The sequence below is a fragment of the Diceros bicornis genome, chromosome 23 (assembly GCF_020826845.1).
Source record: "Diceros bicornis minor isolate mBicDic1 chromosome 23, mDicBic1.mat.cur, whole genome shotgun sequence".
In the NCBI taxonomy this organism is placed as follows: domain Eukaryota; kingdom Metazoa; phylum Chordata; class Mammalia; order Perissodactyla; family Rhinocerotidae; genus Diceros; species Diceros bicornis.
Genome location: NC_080762.1, coordinates 22,319,706 through 22,342,416, shown reverse-complemented (window position 1 = coordinate 22,342,416; position 22,711 = coordinate 22,319,706). Strand labels below are relative to the sequence as shown.

Below are 22,711 nucleotides of genomic sequence, written 5' to 3'. Positions count from 1 at the left end.
TGTTTTTATTATTAGCCACTCCTTTTCTCTCTTCATCACATTCTGGTTTGGACAATAAATTACTCAGCCACCCTAGTTATACAGCCTGCTTTTCAGTTTCCCCTCAACGAGTGGAGTGTATGGGGGAAAGCAGGGCTGGATTTAAACCTGGTTTTGCCCCTCATTAGTCACGTGTCCTCAGCAGTCAGCAAACTTGGCTCATTGGTAAGCTTTGCTCAACGATAACATGGTAATGCTGATACCCACCTACCTCACGGGGCTGTGGTGATGGTTACATGAATGCACGGGACCTGGCACACAGTAGCTGTCCAAACACGGAAATTCCCTTTCCCTTCATTTCAACCCTACCTGTGTGAAGAGAAAACAACCCCAGCAGTGCCTTTTTTTTGAGGTTACACTGCATTTGCAGGGCACCGGCCTCTGCTTTGTGCACAGGTTTCATCTGCCTGGCAGTGGGGAGGGAAGAGGCCCTTCTGGGGCGTATCCCAGAGCCCTCAGGAGAAGGAGGGAGAGACCCGATGTCTCCTGGTTACACTCCTTAGCCATAATCATTCAATTACAGCCTTTTGTGTTCTGTTTTACTGCACCTGAAAGGGGCAGGGATATCTGGATATCTAATAGCTGCGTTTACCGGGAGGTGAGCGGCTAAAAATAGTCCCAAAGGCTGTGGGCGGGTTTCCAGGACATGCTTGACTTGTCAGAGCAGACCTGGAGAGTGTGTTCATCAAGCCCTTCATCTGAATCACTTGCCCCAGCTGCTTTCAGAAGGTTGAGAGCTTAGGTCTTGTTTTTAATCAAGTGAAGTAGAATCTTAAAGGAGTACAAGCAATTATAAAGGGAGTTGAGGATTAATACTGAAAAATCTGTGGAGATTCTGCAGGAGTGACTTTAAGCTGGTTGTGAATACCACAGCACCACTACCACCATCACCAGCAGCACCACCACCCCCAAACATAATTTATATTTTATTTCCGTCTGAATGAGATTGTCTCTAGAATTGCAAGCCCTTAGTGATGATGCGTGTTTTCGTCTGTTGATCCTCTCACATCTCGAGTTGAAGAGATAGAGGGTGCACATCTTTTTTAAAAAAATAAAAAGTAAATATAGCAAAAAGACTTTTAACTTCACAGATGGGCACTGCTTGCTATATTTCAGATTATTTAACATAGACGATGTCCTGGTTTCCTGAAATTCTTACAAAGGGCAGAGACAAAGCTGATTAGGATGAATTTTCATTGTCAGAATTTTGGAGTCTGGCATTTTCGTTGACTTTAAATGCTATATTAATAAATGTTGAATATAGTTTAATGCCACTACTTTTTCTTATTTGAATTGAAGTCAGTTATTAAAAGGTCAAACATTACAAATGATTCTTAGGAAAGAATGCTATGGAAATGAAATACACTACACACGTAGGTACTTATCTTTAGTTAGCATTAAAGAATAAATGATAAAAATCTCAAGTTGAATTACTAATTTTTTTTGAACTTTAATAAATGAAAATACAACACTGCCTGAAATTGGAGTATAATAATTCATCAGCTAGAAACACAAAATTAAGTTTTTTTGTTTGGGGTGTTCTTTGTTTTTTTTGCTTTTGGAGAGGAAGATTAGCCCTGAGCTAACATCTGTTGCCAATTCTCCTCTTTTTTGCTGAGGAAGATTGGCCCTGTGCTAACATTCATGCCCACCTTCCTCTACTTTATACGTGGGATGCCTGCCACAGCATGGGCTTGACAAGCCGTGCATAGGTCCATGCCCAGGATCCGAACCTGAGAACCCTGGGCCACTGAAGCGGAGTGCCGGAACTTAACCACTATACCACGAGGCCGGCCCTAAATTAATTTTTTTTAATTTTTAACTAATTGAACTATTAATTTAGGATACACTAAAGACATTTTGTAAAGAATTTTTCCTACTGCACTTTTGACAAAACAAACGGTGAATTTAATCAGGGGGATGCTTATGAAAGAGCCAACAAATGTTTTGTTATAAGGAAATAAACACCTTTACGTGCAGTAGACAGCACTGTTTTGATGTGAGAATTGATTCCAGCTTATACTTCGGTTTTGTTTCAAATTGTTTATTTCTGTAAAAGGGAGGAGGGGGCGTTCCTGACAAAAATCTTTCAATCAGCTATTAACGAATCACTTGTGGTCAGGTTCACAGACAAAAGCCCTTTTATTGACTGAGTGGGGTTTGGTTTCCAGATATTTCATACTCTCTCTCATCCCATGAGGACAAAACAAGGTAGAGTAGGCATGTCTGGGGCCACACATTATTGCAAGTTTTTGAAATAGGGGCAGCAATCAAGAAGTTTACTTCCAAGATGGGATCTAGTTCCATTTTACCATGAGCAGTATGACATTCCTATTCAGTCTTTGTACATTTAAGGCCCAGCATTCTCTCTCAGACAGAGATGTTATGTTTGAGGGCATCGTTGTAAGGAAGCAGTGTTGGATCCCAGGACTGTTCTGATCCCAGTTCAAACCTAAGTAGCCATGGGACATGAGTCACATCCTCCAAAATTCTCAACCTTCATTCCTGTCAAATGATGAGTGGACTTCTAAGGTCCCTTCCTACTAATTCCATCTGTATTTCTTTCATATCCTGCCATGTTTTTCTTTTTTAATTCAGGTCAGATAATTATGTATTAGTAAAAATTAAGAACTATATTATTTGTGATAATGCAGTTTCAAAATTCAAAACAAACTTCCTGGTTCCCTCTCGGTCTTGTGACAGTTTAAGAAGTCACCTTTTCTTAAGGCTCCAAGCTTAATTTTAATCACAAAGGAAGTGGCAATTTGCAGGGCTAAACATCAGAAAATGATATAAATGGTATAAAAACGAAAAAAGAGGGGAGTGAGGAAGGCATCCAGGGTCAAGAAAGGGAGCAATTTCTTTTCTTAAGCAACATCATGCTGGTTAGTAAATTAAGAAGTGGTTGATATACTCACTGTGTGTAGAAGGGGACGTGGTGTGGTACTGAAGGACAGTCTGAGGGATGATTAAAGGTCAGATGTCAACCATTTGGCTGTGGTTTTTATGTGTCTTTTACATTTATTGCTCTCCCATAAAACTAAAATGTGACTAGTTAAATAAGTGTTGCTAACACAGGATATTGAGGTTGTAATAATATAACAGCACAGTGAAGAACTTTTGGAGAAATTCAGAACTTATTTCACATAGTCCTTTCTTAAATAAGATTGCTATTTGTTTTGTCTTTTTAAGGCAGAATTCACTTAGAAGTGATTATAAAATTTTTTATTTAGGGAGATAGATATAAAGATAGACATCACTAAGCTAAGTTTTCATGAAATTGCTAAAAAATATATGTTTGAAATAGAAAACTGTCCTCGAGTTCTTTTGGTGTGCAAAAACATTGCATTGGAATGGAACTATGTAGTTGAGCATGCTGTGATTTTAATTTCATATTTTAAGTTATTGTAATAAAATACCAGATTCCGATATTCACATATTTAAAAAATCAACCAAAGACCTTTGCTCGCATCTGTAACAACTCCTCTGCTGGGGAAAGGCAGCGCGGCAGGGCAGTGCTCTCAGAGCCCAGAGAACTGGCTTCTTGTGCGTTGCTGCAAGCATGACTCCTTCTTAGTCTCCCTGGTTTCTAATTATTATGTCTATAAAATAGGGATAAACAAACTTCACTTCACTGAAAACAGAAGACCTGATCAAAGATTACTTGATCTTCTAGCCCCAAGATCCAGTGAAGGTGTCAACTCATGGCTGAAATGTACTGAAACTTCAATTTCCAAGGTATTGAAAGGCAAAAACAAAACAAAACAAACTGACAAACAAAAAAAAAACCACACACACAAAGGTGAACGGCTCGTGGTACTCTCAGGAAGAGTTATCACTGACTCTTCTCTCTCTCACTTCCAACCACACTCTGTTCTCTGCTTCTCTCCCATTCTCCCTCTACCACTACCAAGCTCACGAGTCCAGAGGCTTGACTAATAGCTGTTTTCCTTGCTTCCATGCCTCTCTTCCTCTCCCACATAGTTCTCATTCTTACTAAAAACAGCTGGTGTCATCACATCCCTCTGCTCTCAAGAATTATGTTATAAAGTTCGGATTTGATCTAGCACTCAAGACCCTCCATGATCCAGCCTTATTTTTCCTTTTCAGCTCTGTGGTTCTCCATTCCTTGACCTATAGAAATTCTTGGTTCCAACCAAACTGTACTGTTCACTAGCCCTTGAATCAGAGTGAAAATGTCCTGTTGCTGCAATCTTTTTCATACCATCTTCACTCTCCTTCGAGTGCTATATGTCGGCAAGATCCTCTCCAACTAATACGATCTTACCCATCCTTTAATGTGGGGTTCAAGTCCTCTTTCTCTGTCCTCTGAACTCCATAAACAAATTATGTACTTATTATTCATCTTGCTTTTTACATATACTCTTTTTGTTAATAGTTTTACTTTCCATGGACTTATGTTTCTTCCTCCAGCTGAGCCATAAGGACCTTAAATTTTGCCTTTCTCTGTCTCCTGTACACTTACCCAAAGCCTCATTCAGGACTTGATATGAGTTTGATATGATTTGAGTGATATAAAAACAATTATAAAATGTCTCCATGCTCCTTGATGTTATGCTTACATTTAAAATCAAATTGTCCATCAATTTGAGTATTACTTAATCCTTGACCAGAGCTGTCATCACATGAAATATACTGACTTGCTAAGGTGTGAAATGTATAGAAATTCAAACATACTTGTATTATTTATTCTTAGATGTCAATAGCCTTTCAAGTCCTTACATTTAGAAAAATCAATGAAAAATGATAAGCAAAAGTATTAAAGTGTTCTCCTAATTTCTATTACAAGTATTAAACAGAATTCTAATCTTTAGCCATAACATTTATCACAATTGTTTCAGTATGAAAAACTTGAACATCTTTCCCTTCCCTTCTTCTCCTTCTAGCCAGTGTTCATAAAACAAAGTAATGGTTCAATCATAGCCAAATATTCTTCCTCGTGATTCAAAATTAAAATTAAAATTCCATGTGACCTGTGATTTTTTATAGCACTTACCTCTGGGAAAACATAAGACAAAGCCTCAGTAGTTTTAAGAATGACATTATTCAGATATGAGTGTTGAAAATGTCACAATTTTAACTCGTTGTGAACTATCTGTAAAGCCTACTTTCTATATGATCTTAATTTTTTATATAATAAAATGAAAGACCTATTTCTAGGAAGTCTAAAGGTCTTAACTTGTAGGAATTAGGTACAGACCTGGATCATTCTTTGCTACAATCCATCTTGTTTTCACATTATATTTTATGACCTGGGAAGGGAAAAAGCAGAAAACCATAATGAGAAATTAGAGAGGCTGAAGATGTAGGTGATTTTCCTGGCTTTCCCTCCAGTGAATTTCTGGTGGTGTACACAGGGCCTTGAAAGCCAGTGGGTAACATTGTGTTTCTCTACAGCTTTCTGTTGAAGGGCTCAGGGGAAGAGCTCCATAGACTCCATCTGCACTCCTAGCTTGGATTGTCACACTCTTTCCAAACTGGGCAGTGTTTGTGCCTCTCAAAGTCCTATCCTCAAAGATGCAGGAAGAAGATACCTGGGGAATTCTCCCTCCAGTATTGTTTTAAACAGCACATTTGCCTGATTTTATTAATACTTCTTAATTCTCATGCTTTTGAGTTAGAATTTCTTAAATAATGGATTTTTTTAAATGAACTTCCACCCCCAGTTGTCTTTCAACACCATCAAGTGCAGTTCCTTTGATCCATAAGGCTATGTTTGCAAATTCTCCAGCAGGTGAGTCTTGAGCCCAGCCTGGCAAACAGCACTTGTGGGAAAGTCTGTCTAGCTAAGCACCAGGAGGAACTTGGAAATTCCACATCTCAGCCTAGAGGAATGTGCACCAGCATGGAGATCTGAAAATGTTAGGAGCTTTCAAACAGAAGGACTGACTCGTATGTAGAGAGAGAACTCCTAAATCATGTCACTTAACATTGATGCTAATTTCTCTCTCTCTTCTGCCATCACTGTCTGGAAATATCCTCTATGTTCCCTAAATCTCCTAAAGAGGGGACAGTAAGTTCTTCAGGCCAATTGTATAAGTTTTAGTTTAAAAGCTTGATTTTGAGTTGTTATGAACTCAAAACCAGTATCTCAAATTTAAGAGGCATTTGTTCTAGATAACTTTTTGGAAACCATTTAATTTAGACATAAATTACTTCTAGACACAGCCATGAAGAATCTCATCAGTGTTTAATTTGCAAATAATTTCATTGGGAAAACGTAGTTCATCTGTTAGTTGTCTTGATCCTGTAATCTTCCTGGATGAGTCACACCTGGTAATTGCCTCTCCAGTGAGCTAACCCACATCTCTCAAAAAGGTTTCACTGGCCCTAAAAATGACATCAAAGAAAAAGGAGAATGTGTATGAGGATCTACCCCACTGGGGAAGTCATAGAACCTATTAGTTTATTAAAGTCTAGAGAATTCCAGCAGTGGAGAAATGTCATTGGCCTTGTGCAACAAACTTATTTAGCCATGAAACTCTGAAAAACTGGTTTCCAGTTAGCATCTAGCAGAACTGATATTTCTCAGAATATACTTTGGAAAATATTGGGTTAAGTACCTTGCCTTACAAAAAAAGGAGACAAAATTTTTTTCAACATGAGGTATAACTAAAATAAACAGCCATTTCATTTTTATCCTACAATCATTTGCCGTTGTCTAACCACAGGGTTTTCGCCCATATTTCTAAAGGCCTGGTCTCGGGTACTCTAAGTATACATCATTCCTTTTAGTCTGGTGTGGAGGGATGTGTGTTAAAAATGTGACTGGGGATTCCACGCACTGTCTGGAACTGAGAAGGGAGACATACAACTTGGATTTCCACACACACATACTCTATCCCATTCCAACTTTTTCTCTTCCTCTTTATTTTAGGTTTTCTACTGAGTCTGTAATTATACTGGATCTTTTGTGGAGGTAATAGATGTACTGATGGTGGGTCAGCATGACATAGGCTGGATAAACTTCTCAAACAATCAACAGAATTTCTAATGAGATGATTGAAGCTATACTCTAGCAAATATTTAAGGTCCAAAACAGATGATGAGAAAGTAACTCTTCTACACAGAAACTGCATAGGAGGAATTTTAAATCGATGAGACACACGCACAAAAAGCAATCAAGAGCAAAAACTGCAGACTTAGAGGTACTTTCTTCATTAATGTATTCTGACACAGTAATAACTTCTAGTTACATAAAGCACAAGACAGAGCAGACAAGACAATTGGTCTGAGTGTCTTAAAAATACAACATAAGAGGTGGAAACTGGGTCTCCTCTGAAGGGAGTATAGAAGACAGTGGGGAAGTGGGAGCTGAGTCATGCTTTTAGCATAGAGTACTAGAAGCCCCATGACTTGTGATTTCGCTCTATCACCAATGTCAACCTGTGGTCAGAAAATGGTGGGTCCTTCCTTTGCAACATAGAGACCCATAATCCTCCAATTTACTTAAATTCCTAATAAACTTCCCAATTCTCCAGCCAGTAATTTTTGCAACGCTCAAGTTTTGCTTTGAGAGGGTTAACAGTCTCCGTAAATTATGACCCAAATGTCCCCCTGGTTCACCATATCATGGATGCAGGTGTGGTCAGGTTAAGAGTTAAAAGTAATAACCCAAATCTGACGTCCTCCCTTCCACACACACACACACCAATAAAGTCCATACAAAGTCTGCCCTGGCTATGTCTGGGAGTTTGAGAAGCTGTCTTAGGTATGCCCCTCCAATGGTTTGTGGGTCCTGGGGCATTCCTTCTTCATGCTCTCATATCCCCCTCCAACATGCCACTCCACCACCATTGCTGATAGTGCCTTCAGTGCTCCTTGAAACAGGCCCTGGTGCACCCAGTACTACCAGTCGCAGGGTACCAGAGCATGGTGTACCCCCACAGAGCTGGGGAGATCACCCCACCCCCATACCACATCACACTTAGTCGCTGCAATTTCCTTTCTTCCCTTCTCTCATGATCTCACAGAGACCTTCCTTCCGCTTCTTAGGTTTTACCCCAACCCCTCAGTCCATGCACCCTGGACCACAGGGAGGCTGGGGGAAATTTCCACCACATAAAGACTCTAATGATAATACCTCCACCCACCCCTTAAGCCAAATAAACCCACATGCAAATCACCTTGGGCCCACCAACTCCCCAACCTCATCAGACAAATCCAGATGAGTCTTCATTTCCCTTAGATCCAGCCTGGACCCCAGTGGCTCCATATACGGTTACAAAGGCAATGACAAAAGGTAAAGTTCCCACACTCCTCGGGCCACAGAAGGCCTCGTGGCCTTGCTGTTCCACGTTAAGCTTGACCTTGATATTTATCTTAATCACATTTCACTGAAATGTTTGGAGAATTGTGTTATATGAGGTTCTCTGCCTCAGGTAGGAACTTCTTCCAGAGATGGACCTGCCCTCTATTATGCTCTAAACAAATCCGGGCCCCACTCTCAACCGGGATCTTAGAAAATATGGAGCACATTCAGAGAGATGTCAAAGGATGATTAAATATTTAAAGCACTGAGAAATAATGGAAGAAAGCAAAATGTTCTGGGGTCAATGGCAGCATCCCACAAGAGAAACAACGTGGCTTTTATAATCAGAGAGACCTACATTTAAATCCCAGCTTTGTCTTAATAACTGTGACCATGAGCATTTGCTTTGCTTCCCTGCGTCCCAGTTTTCTCACCTCTGAAATAGAAATTATATGTACTGTTATATTACTAAATATATGTACTATTATATGTCTATATTGTCTAATATCCAATAATAGATATTAGAAACATAATGGGAATTTTTTTAAATGTTTAAAATATAAGTTCTGTTTCTTCTCACAATTAAAAAAATTGGAAAATTTCGGTACTAAAACTCTTGCATTATAGAAATAATAGAAACAATGCCTCCATATATCCCCCACCCAAACATAAGCTTGCCACTAGGTAAGAACACTCGAACCAAAGGATCTCTTAGGGTTTTTAAATACAGAAACATTAAGACTGGTCACATCAGTTGTCCTATATCGAACAGTTCCTTCCCTCCACCTTCCAGTTGATTTGTGACATAAATCCATGTTTTTCATGGATTAGAGATATATAATGATTCTGCATTTTATACCAATTGAAGACTAGCCAGCAAATTCAATTTAAGATTAGCAGGTAAAATTATAAATAACAAGCATTTCTTTCTATATTCTGAGTTGAAGTCTATGTTATTTTCACTGCTATAGGACAGAGGACAAAACAAAAAAAAAGACATAGCTATATCTCAGTAGTCACAGTAAAATAGTCATATTAATAGTATCAGTAGCCATATTAAAAAAGGAAGAAAATCTCATTGTAGTCAATTGATATTTTTCTTGAGCTTCTGTTTAAAGTAAATGGCTTTGTTGTACCAAGGGTATTTTTGATTTGCAAAGCACACTTTGTATATGAAGGACCACACAAAGGAAAAGAAACTCATATAAAAATGAAACAGTGTTCTTGTTATATAAATAAATTTTTTGCATGAAATATCTCCAAGAAGTAGTAATAAATAGAAATATCATTATATTATATGCAAATGAGTAAGGTTAATTATATGGAATGAATAACATCAGAAACTAGCAAACTGTTCAGAGCTGTGATAAGAGTTAATAGGATGCATCTTAGTGGTTGCCTTAAGAGGCTGCCTGCTGTCAAAATAGATTGGTTAAACACCCAGCAGGGGCCTCAGGTACTTCTCTCCCCTTACCTGGGAAAATCAACTGGAGTAACGTGCCAGGAGAAGCATAAACATTGGATGCCCTCCTGTGTATCTCTGTACGCTTACCATTTACAAATTGGCAATCATAAAAAATATGTCTAAGCCAGGATGTATATGCCAGGTATACATAAATATGATTTAAGAAATAAATGGTCTTGATTCAACTGTAAGCCCTAGATTTTATAATTTTTTTCTGCTACATAAAGGGGAGTTTCACGAGGCTAATCGGTTTCAGACGTAAGTTTTAAGGAAGAAATGAGGTTTTTTTTTTCTAAAGGTCTTCAAAACTTTTATGGATATGATATAAATTTTAAATTTGAAAATTGAAAGAGTTCACAATTCATAAAATGCTCATGGCATTTCCAGAAACACTTTTTAAATTGCTACAGTATATGTTGAATATGTATTTATGCATTTCTCAATGGATTATTCTCCCTTGTTAACTAGACTGAGAAAAAGCAATAAAATATTCAGCTGCCTGGTGGAGTCCTTCTGATAAAGAATTCAGCTGTAACAGCTACTCAACCAGCAAATGTCTTATTCAGGGATGACCCTAAAACTCTCATCCTGTTAGTCTTTGATAAAAAATTTCCCTGCTGAAGAACTGCAAATAAATGGAAACTGAAACATATCAAATTTGTCTAAATAATCAAGGAGCAGGTGTTCATTGTCTTCTTCAGAGGAGAGCTTATATTAACCAAGTCACTTTGTTCTGCATTTACTTTGCATTTTCCCAAGTCACAAGGATTTCCTCTTTGGAAATTATGTTAGTTTAGAGCATAGAGTCCTGAAGAGTTTTGTGTGAAGGCGCTATACAAATCTGGCAAGATTCTGTAATGATTTGAAAGAGCCCGTGCAGCTTTGAAAGGGAGCTCTTAGAAGAGGGCCAGCCATCTTACAGAAGAGCTGTGGGGAACACCCCTTACCACATTCCAAAAACTTGACTGATAACCTGGGGCAAGTCATGACCTCATTCACAGTTATGCACCCATGATTTTGTGCATTTGTGCGCATGATGCTCTTGGGATACCAAGAGCAAAACAATGAAAATCACCTGATAACCCCACAATCTTGTTTAAACAATTAGTTTCAAATTTCTCTTTCCAAGATTTTCATTAGAGCTGCTAAACTTAGAATAAAAGAAAATAAATTGGGTAGATGGAGGTTCTCTTTCTTTCTGAGTTGCTACAAGGAAAAGGAAGGGCAAGGTATGTGAAAAGGAGAATAAAGAAACTGTATAATCTGTATCTGGCAAACAGGTTCTGAATAATAGAGAAATAAATATAAATCTGCAAATAGGCAAATAGGACTGGGAATCATTTTTTTCTTAAAAAAATCTTAATATTTAAGAATGTAAGAACATTTTATCCTTTAGTCCATTATTTTAAAATTTAAATGATATGTTGGTTATGTTAATTGTTGCTAATTGAACATGGTTCAACTTTGGATCTCACAGTACCTTGCAAAAAAATTTTGATGAATATTTAGTTCCAATTTATTGAGAAAATGATCTTCTTCCAGCCTCGCTGCATCCCCTACGGTTTTACACAGCTTGGTAAAATGTGGATGAAGACGTATCTAATCACTTTTACTCATAGTCATCTCTTTTTACTTCTGAAGTCATCAGTGTCTTTACCCCTTACTTGTCACTTTTGCATACATTGTTACTTTGTAACATTTCTTAAGTCCTTTCCTTAAATAATTATCTCATTTTCCTTGACTATATGTTGTGCCTTCCCAAATATATTTCAAGCCCTTTGATGTCAGAGATAGAATCTTGGTTATGTTCCAAAGCACATAGATCTAAGTGCCCTCTGAAGGCAAAGGCTGTGTGTGTGTGTGTGTGTGTGTGTGTGTGTGTGTGTTTATAGATCAGAGGAATTCATCTATTTATTTTTTATTGAGGTCACATTGGTTTATAACATGATATAAATTTCAGGTGTACATCATTATATTTCAACTTCTGTCTAGACTGCATTGTGTTCACCATCAAAAGTCTAGTTGCCATCCATTACCATACACGTGTGCCCCTTTACCCCTTTCACCCTCTCTCCACCCCCTTCCCCTCTGGTAACCACCAATCTGTTCTCCGTATCTATGTGTTTATTTATCTTCCACATATGAGTAAAGTCATACAATAATTGTCTTTCTCCGTCTGACATTTCATTTAGCATAATACTGTCAAAGTCTATCCATGTTGTCACAAATGGCATGATTTCATCATTTTTATGGCAGAGTAGTATTCCATCGTGTATATATATCACATCTTCTTTATTCATTCATCCATTGATCGTCACTTAGGTTGCTTCCATGTCTTGGTTATTGTGAATAATGCTGCAATGAACGTAGAACTGCATATATCTTTTCAAATTAGTGTTTTTGTGTTCTTTGGATAAATACCCAGACTACTTCTAGTCTATTAATAGCTGGATCATATGGTATTTCTATTTTTAATGTTTTGAGAAATCTCCATACCATTTTCCATAGTGACTGCACCAATTTACATTCCCACCAGCAGTGTATGAGGGTTCCCTTTTCTCCACATCCTTTCCAATACTTGTTATTTCTTGTCTTTTTAATAATAGCCATTCTGATGGGTATGAGGTGATATCTTATTGTAGTTCTGATTTGCATTCCCTAATAATTAGTGATGTTGAAAATCTTTTCATGTGCCGGTTGGCCATCTGTACATCTTCTTTGGAAAAATGTCTGTTCATATCCTCTGTCTATTTTTTGATCAAGTTGTTTTGATCAAGTTGTTGAGTTGTATAAATTCTTCATATATTTTGGATATTAACCCCTTATTGGATAAATGATTTGCAGATATTCAGAGAAACTCATCTAAATGTACCAGGACCATTTCCCACTACCTAGAACCCCTGGAATAAGATCAGCCTACCTTCAGTTTGGTGTAGACCAATAAGAATGGTGAGCCCAGCACAACAACTCCTGACTAGCTCTGGACATGGATCTTAAACTTGCTGTTTCATTTTCTACTTCTAACGTGTCACTTCTAATATCATTTATCAGGCCATGGTACCGAGGAAAGTGGAATGAGGAAGGGGTGCTCAGACCTCCCCGCATCATCATGATGGCTCTGGTGTCTGGTGGTGGGTAGCCAAGACACATAAGGGAACTGAGGCCACGTTTTATGCCTTTGTTTTATGCCTATGTCCGTCACCACCCTCATCCATTTCCATACCAACAGGGTCATTGTGTGGTTCTCATTGTGTGCAGAGTTCAGGAATGGCACTGGAAATGTGGAAGTGGATTCATTTATTCCATCATCAATGAGTCCTGGAGTCCTACCATGTGCTAGGCACTGTTCTAGGACTAAGATTACAATGAAGAACAAAACAGGCAAAGTTCCTGCTCACATGGACCTTCCATTCTAGCAAGGCGTGAGTGACATGGCATAAAGCAAACAATGAACCAGCCCATAAAAAATGGACAAACATAATATTTACTAGTAAAACATGTTCCAAATAAAATAAAACAGAAGGAAGTAATAGAGGTAAGTGGTGTTAGGTTGAATGCTAATTTAGGCAGGGTGGTAAGGTAAGACCTGGCTGAAAGATAAACTTTTAGGCTGACGCCAGACTGATGTGAGGAGCCAGCCCCTGGGGTTCGTGGAGCAGAGCATTGCTGCTAAAGAAAGAGCAAGTGCATGGCTGAGTCCTGTGTGCAAAAGCAGAGAGGAGGCCTGTGAGGCTGGAGCATGGTGCATGATGGGCAGAGTGGTACAGGAAGAGGTCAAAGAAGTAAGACAAGCCGGGGCCTGCAGGCCTCTGTAACCTCAGGAATAATTTGGGATTTTATTCTAAGTGCAATAGGAATCCAGCGGAGGGTATGGCACAGATGTGATGTACTCACATCTAACTTTTCAAAAGATTGCTCTGGCTGCTGCGTGGAGAATGATTGGGCTGGAACAAGGGTAAGTGTGGAAGCTGGAACATGCTATCACAGTGGTCAAGCTGGCTTGAACTAAAGCAACCACTGGAAATGCAGAAGATTGGGTGGTTTCAGGATAAGTTTTGCAGGTGGCGCTGAAGAATTGGAAGACAGAGTAAACGGCAAAAAGAATCAAAGATAGCTTTTGGGGTTTGGACTGAGAAACTGGGTGGAGTTTTATGCCAACCACTGAAATGAGGAAGCAACAGGCTTGGGAGAGGTAGAGAGGGTAAGCGATAGTTCTGTTTTGCTACGTCAAGTTTGAGATGATTATTATACTTGTGAGCAAAAATTTTAAGTAGTCAGTCAAAGCAGTTTAGAAACTAAAAGGCACGAATGGTTTCAGTGATTAGCATCTTCATCTTCGGAACAGTAGTTATGGAGGGGATGGAAATAAAAGACAATTTTTCCTTCCTTGCAGAGCCAACAGAGCACTGGAGAGACAGTTATGTCCACAGCTGAATGTATCATCGGTGAGATCTCTGGCAATTGCTATAAGAAGCCCCCCAAAAAGCACTTTAGGAACATTAAAAGAGAGTGACTGATTCTGACTCATGTCAAGTTATTCTGCTTTTCTGCAAAACTTCACCACCTTCCCACTTCAGTTCCTTTGGGTCAGAGTCTATAACTCTTCCAGGCCCATTGTTTTTCAAAACTATTAGGGGAAATTGCAATTATTTTTCCATGGCTATTTCCAAAATGTTACCAACATTTAGAGAGTTAAAGATTGTCTGTGATGATGTTAGATTGGGCTTCTTCCGAGGACTTCAGGTTTCTTATTTTAGGGGCTTTTGAATGCTTTCGCAGGTCAAATACTAGAGCACAGCCTTAAATCAATTTTAGCACTGTTTAGCACAACAGTCACACTATTCTGTTGGAACTGTAAGTGTCAAGGACCATATGATCTTTGGTGCTCAAATTCTCAGAGTACCTGCAGTTCCTGATGTAACATTTTTATACATAATTTCTTTATTGAACGGATGGTTTATAAGTACTCAGAAAAGTGAGTGAATGGTGAAACCAATTACAAAAAAATTATTTTTGTGCAAAACAATTTTCAATTCCTTGTGCTTTTCTTAACATAGGGTTTTAACGTGACTTAATATGTATTTAACTGTAGCCATTACAGCATATGAAGTCAAGAATCTGTGAACTAACTAGTAAAAATTTACATCATGAGTGGGATAGGTGTTAGGAGACCCACAACAAGATAATGACCAAATAACACAACATATACACACACACACAACCCCCCTAAAGTGTGGATGGTATTTCTTTGTAAATAATAAGTCCAAAGGAACATGTGTCATAGATAACTAAGTATAGATTCCGATCAAAAAATCTTTTTAGGGAAATGTCTTTTTCAATAGAAAACCACTTATTTTAAACACTCAGAGCCGTTTCAAAGCTTCCCTGCTGGCCCTGATGTCCTCTGCTCTACCTCCTTCTCCAGAATCACTTCCCCATTACAGCATCATAGAATGTTGGGTCTATAAAGAACCTCAGAGAGCATCCAAGTCGGCCACCACATCCACTCGTGTGCACATACTTACTTTACACACAAAAAAATCAGCCCCAAGAAGTTTGGTGATATCACATCACTGGGATGAGAATTCTTCAAGTTCCCAGCCATAAGCCACTGAAATAAATCCTCAATCCTTCCATCAATTAATATTTTACTTCCTTTGTAGAGTTGATCTACAGGTAGAGAAAATAATTTTATTAAAGGAATCCACTCTGAGATTGAATCCCCTTTCTCCAATCCTCACGAGAATTATTTACTGAATTTATATTTAATTAATTATTATTAAAGAATTATTTACTATTGCAAATATGTCTCTAAGTGGTGATATTTCAGAAATGGGATAGTTTTAGGGGAAGGGGATCTTTTCCAGAGCCATTTAAACCACATGCTTACCTTCACTGCCTATGTTCTCTGAGGACACTGATGTGTCCTCTGAGAACCACCAATTCTGTAATATCAAGGTAAGAGACTCCCCTCAACTAGAGGAAATGAAGCCTCTGCCTGTGGGGAGAGCTTACTGTAGTTCTCAATACCCAAGTTCCTCAAGCCCCCGCACCCTGACTTCCAGACCACAGCAGTTGAAGGGAAAGCAAGGAGAATTCCTCAGCTTCCTTCACTCTCCCTACAGAAGGAAGGACTTGGGGAAGGTGTGTCTCTGATCCTCACCTCCCCCCCCCACTATTTGTGGTTGGTTGCTTGGGCCCTGGTGTCCTAGTCCGATTCTTGCCCCTCAGCGATGGTGACAACCACTACCTTAGGGGTAGGTGGTTGGGCTTACCAGGGGCTAACCCTGTATCCCATCCCTACCTGACCCATCCCACAAAAATACCAAGGATGCAGAGAATCCTGACTGCCTGTGCCCTAGGACACACACCCAGGCATACCCAAGAGATCACCGGGACAGTTTACTGCTTTACTCAGTTCAACTCACCCCATTTCTCTAGCTCGCCTTACAATAGTAATTGTGACAACCCTGTACTCCTCTACTAGAGGTGCCCCCGACCCTCTTTCTTTCTTCTCTCGGGGAGAGTGTTGCTGTGGCTCAGTGGGTGAGTTTGGCCCCAAGCTGTGCTTCTTCAGGGGACTCCTCCAAGTGAGTCCAAGGGAAATCCAATCCAAGAGAAGCCACTTGCTGCCACAGCCTCATCTTGTGGAGGTAGGTGGGCTCTGCCTCTGGGGAGCTCAGGGATAATACGCGGTTCTGAAGGGCAAATATGGCAGACTGTTTTCTTAGCCTCCACCAGAACTGGCCTCCACTCTTCAATGATTTCTCAGAATCTGGTAGCCAGCTCAAAGAACAGAGGCATCTGCTCCCATTTAAAAAAAAAAAGTTAGAGCATATTAGATTCAGGTTTGAAAAAAAGGAACTTTAAATTTGGAGAAAAGCCCTTGTTTAATCACATGAAGTCTGTGTCACAAGCTGAAAAATGCCAGGAAATTCCAAGCTAAAGGCAGATACTTCATCTGTAACTCATACCATGGGGCTTATTTTTATTCTTTCATATGCTTGCAAGCAGAGGATGAACCAACAGAAAAACTCTGAGTTGTGTATGTTTTGTTTTTTGGGTTTTTTTTTTTTTTTGATCTTGTCAGTTCATGTCATAACCTTGGCGTTACTCTGCCTTTTTTTTTTATTTAATAAGAACATGAGATTAGACTGATCCTGTTCTCCTATTTCTTGTTAGTGCTGAACAAGCACTTTTGGCATTCACAACTCAAATTGCTGCCATGTTGCTCTGTGCCTTTGTATGTTTGGCTATGAACTCAAGTGTCTTGACCTACCATCTATCTTTAAGGCCTGAGAAAGAAATTATTTTAGCATTCCTGCTCTTAGTTCATATATATAAATCTCTGATCTATGACGTGTCTGCAGCTCTGAAGTTAGCACAAAACTATGAAGAACAAAAGGACCAGGGGAGAGAAAAAACCACAAAGACCCACAAGCAGAATGGTATTAAATCTCCTGCCTTGTGCCCAGCCATGGGTTCTGGATCTTATAAATGGGATGAAGAACGTACGTAACTCCAAAAATATGCAACTCTTTCTCTTTTAAATGTGGAAAGCGTTCGTTTTTCAATCTGAGTGCCCTGAATTTCTGTATAGCTTTTAGAATTGTACATAATAAAAATATGGAGCCTGTCACAGACAGCACGGCTCACCTTTTCAAGGATTTGAAAGCTGATCACTTCAACTGTGTGGGAATAAAGGAGAAATAATTAAACGTTAACACCAAGCATAGCCTGTTGACATAATCATGATTATGATTGTCAGTCATTATAACAGAAGAACAAAGCATGCTAGGGAACTGTGATAGGAATATGGCTTTAGTGAAATAGAGAGTGCTCTGTAATAGATTAAGCTTTGGGATCAGTTCCTGATCAACTAGTAAGTATTCATTGAGGAACAATCAACTATATGCTTCACTTCCTGTAAAGGTAACCTATGGAACCTGCCCTCAGTGAGTTTCCAATCTCATTTCAATACGACAGCATAGGATATAGAATACACGATAGTGCACATGTAGGCACCAAGACTAAAAACTCATGTGCAAGGATTGGTCGTGGGAACCCTGCAACCACTCCTGCAGTGGGTAAATCCATGACTCGAGAGTCATACAGACTTGGGTTGGAATCTCACCTTAAGTCATTCTTTCAACAATATTTACTGAGCATCCACTCTGCATCAGTTTCTGGGGTGGGCACTTGTGGTGTAGCAGTGAGAGTAAAAGAGAGACAATCCCTTCCCTCATGGAGCTTATAGGATAGTCTGTGACGCATATTAGTAATCATACAAATGCAAAATCCCAGATTGTTATAAACACTGAGGGGAAACTATAAGGTGAAGAAGAGAACATAAAGAGGTCCCAGTTTAGACTGGGGAGTCATGCAAGTCATCTCTAAGGCAGAAGCCAGAGGGAATATCATCAGGCCTGCTAGATGCTCACCGAGTAAAGGAGTTCTCAGTGGGAAATAATAGGGCTTACAGCACCCTCCCTCCCCCAAAATAGTGCAGCACTCAGGATTAAAATGATGTTGTCCATGAATCAACCTGCTTGAAGCTCAATCTTCTCATTAGTAGAGGTGAATATATTAATACCCACCACAGATTTATATTAGAAAATAAATAACTAACATCTTTACACAAACCACAGAATATCTTAGGAAAACTTACTGAGACCATACCAAAGGTCAATCAGATGCCTACTGAGAAACACCACAGACATAATGGGGAAAAAAATAGATAAAATATTTACAGTACCATAAGGAGGAAAAAAATCCTAAAGAATAAAGGGAAAGCACAGTATCTGCAGGGGGAGATAATTAATGGTGGGGCGTTTAGGAGTCAACACTTTTTTTTTAGTTCAGTAAAGTATTAGATTTATGAAGCAATACATTCAAAAGTTCATATAACTAAATATACAAACCAGCTTGTTTGTTTTGGCTCATTCGATGTCTGAGAGTGAATTATTCCTTCAAGCATTAATAAATTAGAATTTTTTTATTTGGCAGTTGACAAAATTTACTTAAGGAAATGAAAGAGCTATCCACCAAGTTTGGACTGGTTTATGCATTTTTTTAAAGCTGGCTCAAATCTCCAAGAGTTCAAGTTATTTATTAATGTGTGTCTTTTACTCTACTGATTTATAGTACATGTAACAACAAATCCTGAGATTGGTTGGAACTCAAGTACGAAAACAGCAAGAATTTACCTGCATATTATCTAACCCAATGATAATACTAACTTTGGTAGGAAAAAGAGAATCTGCTACAAGAATCAAAGCCAATGGAATTTTCCGCTATCATGAAATAACGTTTAATGACACCCCATTCCCTTTCAAAATGTCGCTTCTGTATCTTTGTTCCCACGGCTTAAACATACTTTTTCTTTTACATTCTCTACTGAAATGTGTTTTTGGTGACTTCAAACTTCTGAAAACAATTACAGTTTTGGCCTATTCTTATCTAGATTCAGTAGGGAAATGTCATTCTATCAACCACTCTGTACAAAAAATAATAGCCCCCAAAAGGTGACATGTAGTCTCAGATCCATTAGAATTCCAGTTTTTCTTAGAAGCAAAACAAAAGACTGTTTATTTGATTCCCCCTTCCTAAAAAATATATCATGGCTGTTAACTTCACTTTCGTTCTGTTTTCTCACTATATTGTTTAAACATCTCCAAAATATGTCTTTGCAATTCATTTTGTTCTACTTTCTCTGATGAACTTGATAGAAAGTAAAAGAACTTGCACTTGTTATGAGTTGCAGAGATTGTGCACATGCCTCGCAAATTTCACAACAATATCATAGAAAATATGTCCTGGAAACTGTCACTGTCCCTTCTTTTTTTTTTTTTATGGAAGACTAGCCCTGAGCTAACATCTGATGCCAATCCTCCTCTTTTTGCTGAGGAAGGTTGGCCCTGGGCTAACATCTGTGCCCATCTTCCTCTACTTTACATGGGATGCCGCCACAGCATGGCTTGACAAGTTGTGCGTCGGTGGGGCGCCCAGGATCCGGGCCTGTGAACTCCTGAAGTGGAGGGCGCACACTTAACCACTGCACCACCAGGCCGGCCCCTGTCACTGCCCATTCTTTTCAGCACTCTCAAGCTTTCTTTTAAGGAGCTTTGGCAAATATGTTTGTCCTCCATTATAACTGCTTATATTGAGAGAGGAAAAACACCACAAAACTTAAATCCCAGAATTGCCCCGTCTTTCTAATCTATCATCATTACAGTTGTTTTTATCCTTACATTATCTATAGCTTAACAGAAAACTACATCTGTTCACTTAAATTGGAGTTTACATATAGCATTTTTCCAGACCCTGACACATAATAGGCACGCGAAATAATAATTCCCTTCCCTTCATCTTTTTCACATATCTTGCTGCATCTGTGATATATTATTGCTAGATAACTGATTTAAATTGAAGTTTAATAAAATTATAATTATTTCATGGTTAAAAATCTCCTATTCAATACATTTCTGAGAATTTGACCTGTGGATGTAAATTAATCCTCCATTTCAGTTCTCTCTCATTCATCTTGTCTAAACCTAGTTTTCTCGATTGACCTTTTGCTCTTCTCCTGTCTTCTAATTGCCCCAACCTTACCTTGCTTCCCGAGCTGCTACCAAAAGTTGTATTCTGGGTGAGATTTCAATCCAGTAACACATCCTCATTGATCAATAAATACGTGCTCACTACTATAGCCTGCCTACGCTGTGCCTACGCTAGCGCTCTGCTCAATTCTGTTGGGTGTAAAATTTTAGATCAGTTACGGATCTTTTACCCTTAGGATCTGAAGTCTGCTTGGACACAAAGAAATGGATAAACAATTTAGTTCTCAGGTCACACTAGGTAATGTGAAGAGAACTTAGAGAAAAATGGGATAATTGAGGCTGGAATACACATTGAAGCCTTCATTGGCTGGGTCAGATTTTGATAGGTAAGAAGACGACAGTAATCAGCCTTCGGACCAAATAATACTCTCTTCAGTGGAACGCACAGCAAGAGTCCCAATGTGAGTTGTGCTTTGAGGCACATTTGTTAGGCTTGGAGGAATCAGTTCCTGAGTATTAGGTGGCAATGATTCTGCCTAATTAGGTTTTTTTGGAACAGTAGTTGAAGCAGCAGGAGCAGAGCAAGAGCATAGCAACACTCATGTAAACTTTTCCTTTTACCACAATTTGCAGGTTTTTCAAAGCATTCCACATTTATGATCTTATTTGACTGTGCAAAGTAGGTAGGAACCATATATTTCATTTTAAAAATAAGAAAATTGAGTCAGTGTAAAAAGCTTACCTGGTGCCTTCTGGTATTAGATGTAGAATGATAATGAAAACAAGCTTTGTGATCCTGAGCTCAGAGCACTTCCCACCATAGCAAACGTAATAAAAAAATTTCCCGGCTTCAGGAATTATACAGTAATGATTTTGATGGATATGTTCCATTGAAGTAAGGCTTATGGAAAAGAATAAGTGTATTTATGAGATCTATCTGTAAAATTTTTAATTACTGATTATAGGGGGGAAAAACAAACTCAGCTAAAAGTAAGACATATAATTCTTTTGGTTTGCATAATAATTATTTTAACTATATATTTATCTTAGAATACGTATTTTTAATTCAAATGTCTACTTTATGTATTCGTGTATTACATGTCCTGACGATGAACAGAAGTTGTTTTCATTGCCCACCAAAAGCAGAGTTCAGGTTCAGCTTATGACCCGTGGACTTAAAGATGCAATTCCAACTGAAGGCTGTTTGAATTCTTTACATAGCCTTCCACTTTCCCAGTACGGCTATTAATTAGATAGCACTTAAAATACACAAATACTCGCGTGTTCTATTCTTTGTTTGCTTAAAATGCAAATATTTTAATTACCCACATATTTGAAAATCCTAAGAATCTTGTCCATATAGAGAATCCAAAGCATGTTTCCCTCATTTATTGTCTAAAGAACTCAATAAAGCATCATGGAATGTGGGCAACCAGTATTGCTTTTGCTATTGTTTATTCCTAACAATGCATATATATTGCAACCACAGTGACCATGAATTAAGCCCTTACCTTGACCAGGGACTGTGCTAATATTACAGATATTACCTCATTTAATTCTCTCAAGAATCCTATTAGGAGAGTATCATTATCCACATTTTATACATGGAGAATTGATTTTTGGTGGTAACTAGGTAAAGAGAGATCATTTACTGTGGTCATTCCATCAATGGAATACTTTTACAAAAAGGAAAATATAAACATATCTGCTCTTGTTGTTGTCTCTCTCTGTTACCCTAAAAAAAGTAGCATTAAGTCAGCTCTTTTCCTGATGACTGAGGGATGTGGTGCTATAAATAAATCACAGTCGCAGATATTCAAATGAATGCAGAGCTGTTTTCATTGAAAGCCACCCATCCTCCTTAATTACACTCACCTGGGGCTCCTACTAGAGGCCATGGAAGCACCGTGCAGGTACCTGCTGTGTGGGTGACATTTTGCCAAAGATAATGTACATAAGAGCCAAAATTGACTTCATTCATTTATCTATATTCTTAACTGGGTAAATGCCACTCATTCTTTGCCAGCAGAACAAGTGCTGAGAGCAGCACACTCCCTCCTCTATGCCATCTTGCTAAACCCTTTCTCCACTTCTCTCTCCTGAAACATCTACTCCCTTAGGCTACGGCACAGAGTCCAAAGAACTTACTAGCCTGTTGGATTTGATCTTTAGTCTTCTATAACTTGGGTAAGTTCAATTACCCTCAGCAAATATTTGTTTGTTTATTCAATCATTCATTTGGCATATATTTATTGACTACCTACTGTTGGTGAACTAACAGGAATCTTGTTATCACTGGTGATACTAGTATGACTTGGTATGTTCTCTCCCAAGACTACATATTTGGATTTTAACAACTGCCTTACTTCAACGTAA

General features: G+C 38.7%; 1 long non-coding RNA gene across 1 annotated transcript in view; it reads right to left on the bottom strand.

Moving 5' to 3' along the window:
- LOC131420441 (uncharacterized) overlaps positions 1 to 17,466 on the bottom strand; it is a 94,820-nt gene extending 77,354 nt beyond the window's left edge. Inside the window, exons 1-2 of the long non-coding RNA XR_009223532.1 lie at positions 17,433 to 17,466; positions 15,302 to 15,446 (exon numbers count right to left, since the gene is read on the bottom strand). This is a non-coding gene — a long non-coding RNA (uncharacterized LOC131420441). The remainder of the gene's footprint in view (positions 1 to 15,301; positions 15,447 to 17,432) is intronic.
- Positions 17,467 to 22,711: the final 5,245 nt, after the last annotated feature.